The sequence below is a fragment of the Octodon degus genome, unplaced genomic scaffold (assembly GCF_000260255.1).
Source record: "Octodon degus isolate 3935 unplaced genomic scaffold, OctDeg1.0 scaffold00028, whole genome shotgun sequence".
Classification (NCBI taxonomy): domain Eukaryota; kingdom Metazoa; phylum Chordata; class Mammalia; order Rodentia; family Octodontidae; genus Octodon; species Octodon degus.
In genome coordinates, this window is record NW_004524604.1 from 5,530,927 (window position 1) to 5,540,365 (window position 9,439).

Below are 9,439 nucleotides of genomic sequence, written 5' to 3' on the forward strand. Positions count from 1 at the left end.
ATCTAAAATACCTGTTCCATGTTATGCCTAAGATGTTTGATATTCAGACAGATAATGAGGTTAAGCTCAACTGCTTCTGTTGTAAGGTAATAATAATAAGCTTCTCTTCTGGAGAGTTAACAACCTAAATTTGCAGACCAAAAATTAGAGAAAAAGAAGGGCTGCAAGGAAAGCCAACATTCTGGCCTAGCTTTTCAAGGTCAGTGAAAACTCAGGACATAGGAGAACCTGTATGGTAACACCATGTAACTCAGTTGTGTCCCAGATTTTCTGATCAAAAAGATTATGAAGCCACAGAGGAAAGTGATTGATGATGCAGTGTGCCTAAGGAGAGTCATATGGAGAGAAAACATTCTCTTAAGCTTTCACAGACAGCAAATTGCTCAAGCAATGACAGTGACTCATCCACATGGCTGACACTGACAAAGCATCTACAAACTGTGGTACAGGGTTTGATACAAACGTTATATTTCTTGTTATATAGTTCTTGCTTTATCTTGTTCTTAACCATCCAGCAGAAAAGTATAACAATGAAGTATAAAAAGTAAAGCCATACTAATATGCTGAGCTGTAAAAGGCTCAAGTCAACAACTTCTGACATTGCCAGTCCTATGGATAACCCACTACTATTATGGACTACTGGACTATACTGAAAGATTTTGTGGAATTCATACTTCTATAATATTTAAATGACAATGGAATACCCTTCTCTGACAAAACTAAACAGAAAAGGGGGATACAAATGAATGACCATTTTTGTATCAGTATACTCAAAATAGTTAGGATCTATATACAGCTGCATTCTCTTAATTGAATGATTAGAGAGATTTGTTCTAATAGTGTTTGTGGACAGGATATCATGTTTGCATCTTGTGCAGTGAATAACCACTAAGACAACAATATGCAATGTATTAATTATTAAAACTGTGCTAGTAATTGGTTTTGAAACTGTCTCATTGCTACTTGTTTCTCAACAAAATTATTTTTTTTAATTTCATACTTATATCTTTTAATCTGAACACTAATTTGAAAATAATAGGATGCATTATAATAACCATTGTGGAATTCCTATCATTTTCCTTAGTGAAATTCTGTAGTTTCTAATTTTCTTTTACTATTTTTTGTATTCTCTTTTTTCAAAAACACCAAGCATCTTAAGAGAATGTTACACAAAGCAGCGCTGCAGGCAGCAAGCCATTGTTTCTCTATCATGTACCTGTGATGTTAACTGAGCTGCTGAACATATGTTTTAAGTATCAGAGACAAAGAAATAAATTGTCTGTTCTTCTGTGGAAAAATATGCACCAGTCTGACTGTGATTCATCCTAATAGGAAGATAACCTGCTTCACATCTGCAGAGGTTGAGATTTTCAAGTTGAGCTAATTAAAAGAACCCTCAGAAACTTTCCTAGTATTAAAACATACTAATTTTGTAGGGCAGATGAGCACTTATGTGAGCTTCAAGGTCCAGGAATCATTTTATTGTCTGAATAAAACTCTGGTGTATAATTTCTATTGTTGTTCTTCTAGCCTAACTCCTATGTTTCAAATTTATGGGTAAGATTGTCTAATTAATATTTTAAATGTGTGATGATGATATTTGCCATTATCTTCATTCTCCTTCATTCCTGTATTGTTTTGTTCTCTTTAATATGTTTTTAAAAAATATAGATATTTAATACAACTGGGATTTACTTTAATATGTACTATGAGAAGAGATGTAACTTTGTGTTCTTCTAGATGCATTGCCACTTGGGGGGCCCCTTCAATAACCCTTGGAGACTAACATTATTTTGTCATTATATGGAATAACCATGAGAGTGTCACATCCACATTTATTGTTTAGAATATTTCTATTTATAAATTCTTAATCTTAATTTTTATGAGCTTTATTACACTGAACAATGAGTGCCTAATGGGAAAAATCACAATAATGAAATATTGCAATTTTAATATTGCTATTAATATTATTAATATTTAGTGTCTATAGAAAGCATCAATATTTTCAACATGGGGCTGGAGAGATGGCTCAGTGGTCTAAAGCATCTACTTGGAACAAACTTGGCAAAGCACAGGGACTGCGGTTCAATCCCCCAGCACCACATGCCAGCCAGCCGCGCCCCCTGGTGGGCTGAGCTGGCCACACACACACACACACACACACACAATAAAAAATGTTAAAAATAATAAAAAAATATATATATATTTTCAACATGAAGCCATGCTGTTATGTTGAGCTGTGGGGTACTCAGGTCAATAATTTCTGACATTGCCAGTTAAACAGTAGACCCAATGCTATTATGGGCTACTGGACTCTTTTAGAATATTTTGCTGAGTTTACATACCTATAATATTCAATAATGGAACTTAGAAAAAATGGGGTATACCGATGAATGTCCATTTTGTATCTGTGTATTCAAAGTGGTTGGGATAGATACATAGTTGCATTCTCTTAATGAATAGAATGATTTGTTCTAATGGTGTTTGTAAATAGGATCTCAAGTCCGCATCTTGTACAATTAACCACTAAGAAGAATATATGCAGTGTATTTTTGTTGAAACTGTACTTTCGATTTGATTTGAAACTGTCTCATTGCTATCTGTTTATCAATAAAATTAAAAAAAAATATTTTCAACATGAACAGAGTTTTGGTGTACACAGTCTTAAAAAGAATAATAGAAATGAATTTCTGTATGAATTACAATAAAAATGCCAATAGCACTCTACAAAATGAATAATCTTTACTTTAATTGTCACACCTAAATAAGAAAATAAGATGTCGGTAAACGGGGCATTTGCGCCTCACTTTGGTTTCCCTTTCTTGCTCACTGGGACAGCAATGCCCACTGTGAAAACCCTGAACCCCAAGGCTGAGGTGGCCCGTGCACAGGCGACGTTGGCAGTCAATATCAGCGAGATGAGGGGGCCTGCAGGACGTGTTGAGGGCCGACTTGGCGCCTAAAGGCACCATGAAGATGCTCATTTCTGGTGCCGGATACATCAAGCTTACTCAAGATGGCAATGTGCTGCTTCACAAATTGCAAATTCAACACCCTACAGCCTCTTTAATCGCAAAAGTAGCAACAGCTCATGATGATATAACTGGTGATGGCACTACTTCCAAAGTCCTGATTATTGGAGAGCTGCTGAAACAGGCAGATCTCTACATTTCTGTGGGTCTTCATCCCCAAATAATTACTGAAGGTTTTGAAACTACAAAGGAAAAGACCTTGCAGTTTTTGGAACAAGTCAAAGTAAGCAGAGAGATGGACAGGGAAGTACTTACAGATGTGACCAGCATATCTCTGCGTACTAAAGTTCATGTGGAACTTGCAGATGTCCTAACAGAGGCTGTGGGGGATTCCATTTTGGCCATTAGGAGAAAAGATGAACCTATTGACCTGTTCATGGTTGAGATCATGGAGATGAAACATATATTAGAAACTGATACAAATTTAATCAGAGAGCTTGTTTTGGACCATGGGGTATGGCACTCTGACATGAAAAACAAGAGTGGAAAATGCATACATCCTCACATGTCTCCTTGGAACATCAGAAAACAGAAGTGAATTCTGTCTTTTTTTCTACAAGAGTGCAGAAGTGAGAGAAAAGCTGGTAAGGGCTGAAAGGAAATTCACTGAAGATAGAGTTAAAACAATAGTAGAACTGAAAAAGAAGGTCTGTTGTGATTCCAATAGAGGATTTGTTGTTATTAATCAAAAGGGGATTGCTCCCTTCTCCTTGGATGCTCTTGCAAAAGAAAGCATCATAGCTCTGCATCGGGCTAAGAGGAGAAACATGGAGAGGCTGACTCTTGCTTGTGGTGGGGTAGCTCTTGGTTCCTTGGATAAGCTACCTCCTGACTATTTGGGACATGCAGGACTGGTTTATGAGTATACTTTGGGAGAAGAAAAGTTCACTTTTATTGAGAAATGCAACAATCCCTGCTCTGTCACATTATTGATCAAAGGACCAAATAAGCACACCCTCACTCAAATCAAAGACACAGCAAAGAATGGTTTAAGAGATGGCTGTCAAAAATGATATCAGTGATAGCTGCATGGTTCCAGGTGCTGGTGCAGCAGAAGTGACAATGGCAGAAGCACTGATGAAACACAGAGCCAGCATGAAGGGTCGGGCCCAGCTCAGAGTCCAGGAATTTGCCAATGTCTTGCTAATTATTACCAACGTCCTTGCTCAGAACTCTGGCTTTGATCTTCAGGAAACGCTATTTAAAATTCAAGCAGAACATGCCCAGGAAGGTCAACTTGTGGACTTGAACACAGATGAGCCAATAGTAGCAGCAGAAGCAGGCGTGTGGCATAACTACTGTGTGAAGAAACAGCTGCTACACTCCTGCACTGTGATTGCCACCAGTATTCTCCTGGTCATTGAGATCATGCAGGCTGGAATGTCGTCTCTGAAAGGCTGAGAGGAAGCTTCCTGTATCACATGAATCCTGAGGACTAAGGAATGATCCTGAGGAATAGAGCTGTGGAATTTTTGTTCGAGCTTCAAGTGATTTTTCAGAGGAATTTTCTTTTCCCAAGTGAAAAAAGAGAACACTTGGCAACTATTCAAATTATGATGCTGTGGAATTCTAACTACAGTATTTTCTAGTTGCACTGAGTGTACACATGTAAAGCAGGTCCTTTGTAATCACCCAGAGAAGAGGTGGCTTTGCTTTAGCTGCACTAATATAAAGTTAATAATTGTCTATTAAATATTCCTTGAAAAAACAGAAAAGAGATGTCAATAAAATATTAGGTGTGTGTTTAGTACTTAGACTAGATATCAACATTATCACACTGGGTGTTTACTAGCTCACAAATCTAGGAAATGACAGAAATAAAAATCTCTATGAACTATAATGAAAATGCCAATAGGTTTCTACAACAAAAATAGTCTTTGTATCAATTATGATACTCAACATAGGTTTCACACATGGAAATCTCATGTTCAGTACACAGTATCAGCTACACTGGTACTACCTATATTTTATTTTCCTATCCTTTCTTGTAGGAAACAGTTGATATCTTTCGTGATATTCTTGTTGTCATAGTAGGTCTTTGGGATGTTACACCTATTCACCTGCCAGCTCACCAGTGTGCTCCACATTTTTTTGTGTAGTTTTTCCTCTGCTCTAAGTGATCGCTTATGAGTTCCAGAAGCATCGTCCTAAAAATTGTTTTCCTTGTTGTATTTTGCCCTTGCTATTTTCTTTGTAAGCTATCAACTACTTATGCAATACACTTTTAGGATTGAGTAAATTACAATCACTGGCTAAAGCTTTGTTTTTCAGGTGGCATTATATTTGTGTCAGAAGTCATAAAAATCATCTAGTCTGCCTTTAATTTTATTGTTGAAAATTTCCATCTCAGGTTTCCATTTTGTCAAGGTTTCCCTATCAATGTTTTTTTTTTTCTAGAACTATCAAAGTTTTTATTTTTGTGCCCATTTTGGTAAATATATTTCTTTTTTTAATATATCTTTTAATTTTAATTTTTTAATAGATTGCAAATTGAGAATAAATTGTTTACAAACATAAATGAATATAACAATAAAAAATTGTCCAAAATAAAAAGGAAGAATTTACAGATCAGTCATAATAGTTCACTGTGTCAAAACCAAGAAACTCATATTCATATAACTAGAATTCTCAAAGTAGAAGGGAGTAGGCAATAAATATTTAAAGATTTAAAATTTCTGAAGTTAGTTCAACTTATAATACCACAATTCCAAGAAAAATGAACCTTTTGCTCAAGAAATTTAAATAAAATCATACCAAGATACACAAAAATGAAATTGTCCAAAACTTATTGTAATGAAAAAAATCAATAAAGCATACACATAAAAATATTAGCTATGGAAAACCAAAATTAAATAGCATTTTATTCCACATTAGAAAGAAAATAAAGGACCAAGTGTGTAAGAAACTGGACTAATTACAGGACTGAAAGAAAAGATGTGTCCTCTTTGAATTTTATACCTTTGAAAACTAAAAGTAAGATTTTCTACTTATACAAACTTGAAATATTTTAATACCTCCAGAAGTAGCATATAGGAAATAACAAAGGGCATAATTAAAAGGCAAGAGAAGTTGCAGTATGCTCCCAGATGAACAATAAAGAGCTCTCAATATGATAGTTATGCAGGACTATATAACATATATTAGATTTACCCTTATTTAAAGGCCATTGAAGATTTCTATGAAATAGCACCAATCTTATGTTGGGTTATACACGTATTTTTTTAATGTATATGTGTGCATATGTGTATATAAAAGACAGGGAAGAAGTAATATAAAGTCAACAGAAAATGGAAATATACTTTTTAAAGTGTCTAATACTAGGAGAAGATATCATACGATGTCTTCTAAATAAATTGTAAGTCAAAGATACAGTATAAATCTTAGAACAAAAATTAACATTAAGCAATATTCAGAAAATTAAATGTTTCAAAACAATTGAACTAAGAAAAAGTTTTCATGATAGCAAAGAAGTACTAAGAGTAAAACATAAGATAAATACTGGAATGGCAAAAAAATGACCAGCACTTCTAACAGTTTGAGGGTAGGATATCGAACAAAGTTCTAGTGTATTGTGGACATGCATAATGACCGTGACATTTACTGGTAACCAGGCATCAGTTGTGGGACTGAGCTACAGCTATTTCTTTGAAATCCACCCTGTAGATTCAGATGGAATCATGACCCAAAGTGTGGAAGAGAAGACTATTTGTAGAGTGTGCCGATGAAAATATTCTGCTGCTAAACACAAAAGAATAACTGAAAGACTACTATCGTATACCTCTTATTCTCCTGTGTTGAATTGTTTGCTCTATTTGGTGGGTTCTTTCCATTCTTATTCATAAGACTGTGATCAATCTCCTCCCTCTTTAGAACATCATTTAGTAGTCTGTGTAGGCTTGGCTTTGTCATCATGAAATTCTTTAGTTGTTCTTTGTTATGGAAGTATTTCACTTCTCCAATATACTTGACAGAGAGTTTTGCAGGGTATATCAGTCTGGGTTGGAATTTGTTTTCTCCCAAGACTTGAAGTACTTTGCTCCATGCTCTTCTTGACTTGATGGTTTGTGAAGAGAAATCTGCCATTATTCTGATGGGTTTTCCTTTAAATGTGATCTGTTTTTTTTTCTTTAGCGGCTTTTAGTATACTGTTCCTATGCTGAATTTCTGGGATCTTGATTATTATATGTCTAGGTGTGGTTTTAATTGAGTCGATGTTCTTTGGAGTTCTATATGCTTTGGTTACCTGAATGTCAGATTGTTGCCCCATATTTGGGAAGTTTTCTGTTATTACTTCTGCCCATATTCTTTTTATATCATTTGTATTGACTCCTTCCTTCTCATTGGTGCCTATTAGTCTCACATTGTTCATCTTTGCATCATCTTGCAGGTATTGAATTATTTTTTCCTGCATCCTAGTTGTTTTTAAGAGATCTTTTCTTACTTTTTCACTAGCTGCAATGATGTCTTTAAGGTCAGAAAGTCTATTTTCACTTTCACTCAGATGGTTTTGCCAGCTTGTGATTGAGGTTTTAATTTCCTGTATATCACTTTGAACCTGTTTCATACATTCTATTTCTTTCCTAAATTGCTTATTCAGGGGTTCCATCATTTTTATATTCAGCTTTATTTTTTAAATCAGTGTATTCTTTTGAAGCACTTAGTACTTCTTTGATTATAGTTGTCACTACATTTTTTAGTTCAGAAATTATTTCTGATCTGATTTCTTCTATACCTTTGTGCAGTTGTTTCTTTACTTCCAACTCTATTATTTCAGAGATATCAGGTGTGTGATTTCGAGTTTCCTCTATGCTAGTGTCTTCTGCTTTTGTACTGGGTGGACTCAGGGCCTGAGACTGCATTTTGTTCCTTCTCTTTGTCATTTTGTATACCTCTGTCTTCTGACCTTTGTTGTAGAGCTTAGATAGAGTTATTACCTTAGCACCAGGTCTGAATCCATGAAGTTCAGATGCCTCCAGGTGGGTGTTGCTTGGATCTGGCTGGGGTCTGGCTGCTGTGGTCCACTTCTTCCTGCTGAAGCCATTGAACCCTTTGTGTCACTCTGGCAAGATGTTCTGCTCCTGAATCAGCTGGGTGTGTCTTGCCTCTAGCCTCTTTTCAGGGAGTTCTGCTGAAGGGTTCCACATTGGTCCTGCACTGAGTGTTTTCAGGATCTGGTGGCCCCATGTGGTCGCCAAGCCTGCACTCTGGGTCTATTCAGGATCCACGGGCCTGCGGTCTGTGTCTATTCAGGATCCGAGGGCCCAGGTGGTCTCACTCACTTGCTGGGCCTGCGCTCTCCCAATCAATGTTTCCATCATGGTGCAATGTTGATATCAGCAGTACCAGTATGCCATACACAAGCTCAATAGGTTTTTTAATTTTTTTTTTGTTTTTTGTTTGTTTTTTTTTTCCAGTTCAGCCTCCCCTGAGGGTGGGGCTGAGGCAGCATGTTGTGCCATGGATTGAACTGCTGTCCCCTACACCTGCCTAAGCTTGCCTATGCAGATGCTTTAGACTGCTGAGCTATCTCACTGGCCCCAAGCTCAATGTTATAGCTTTCTGAAATCCAAAGATTGCATCACACAATTCTCTATTTTGAAATAACAATGTTTCATTTGGAATTTGTGCTTTGCTCCTATGTACAGTTCCCATGCTAGTCAACTTGTGCTCAGTTAGCAAATGTAAATCAGTTGGAAGAAAGCAAATTTCCAGTTGCTGAATGTCACATTCCAATTAGTGTAAGAGGTGGAAGGAAGAAGCCTATTCACAACATCATTCAGTTATTACTATAAGAATAAGGACCTGATGGTTGAGTTCCAGGATAATCTTCTAAAATGAAAGCATAATATTTTCACATCTATAAGAGCTGTTGTGATTTGTGACTAAAGATCCCGCTAAAGCCCTGTGCAGTCATAGGACTTTTTCAAAGATGGCTGAATCTAGAGTGTGTGATGCTGGAATTAAGGGTGTGTGATTAGTGAATCAGTCCATGATTTGGCATCGTTTTAGCTGGGGTTAAGGAAGTGAGTGCTATGCTCACTCTAGAACAGGTAGTCTGTATACAATATAAGGGACATAAAGAGGTTTTTTTCCTCTTCCTCTTGTTGCTTTTTCTGTTTTCCATCACCATGAATAGCTACGCCTCTCCCAAGCATCCCTGCATTAAAAACCAGCTCAATATGGACCAAAATCCCTACAATCTATAAGTTAAATAGCTTCCCCCCTCTTCAATAGTGGGTGTCATGTATTTTTTTTTCTCAGCAACAAGAACAGCAACTAAGACAAGGGCATAAAATTGTATGCCATAATTTGACCTATCACTCTGTATGTCTTTTACATTCCTGTGATCACCATGAGAATTCCCTGCTAAGTACAGCACACCCATTAATGCTTTCAGTTCAGGTAAT

At 36.4% G+C, this 9,439-nt stretch overlaps 1 pseudogene; it reads left to right on the forward strand.

Annotated features, from left to right (window-relative positions):
• Nucleotides 1–2,840: 2,840 nt before the first annotated feature.
• On the forward strand, nt 2,841–4,433 carry LOC101589106 (annotated as a pseudogene).
• The last annotated feature ends 5,006 nt before the right edge of the window (nt 4,434–9,439 follow it).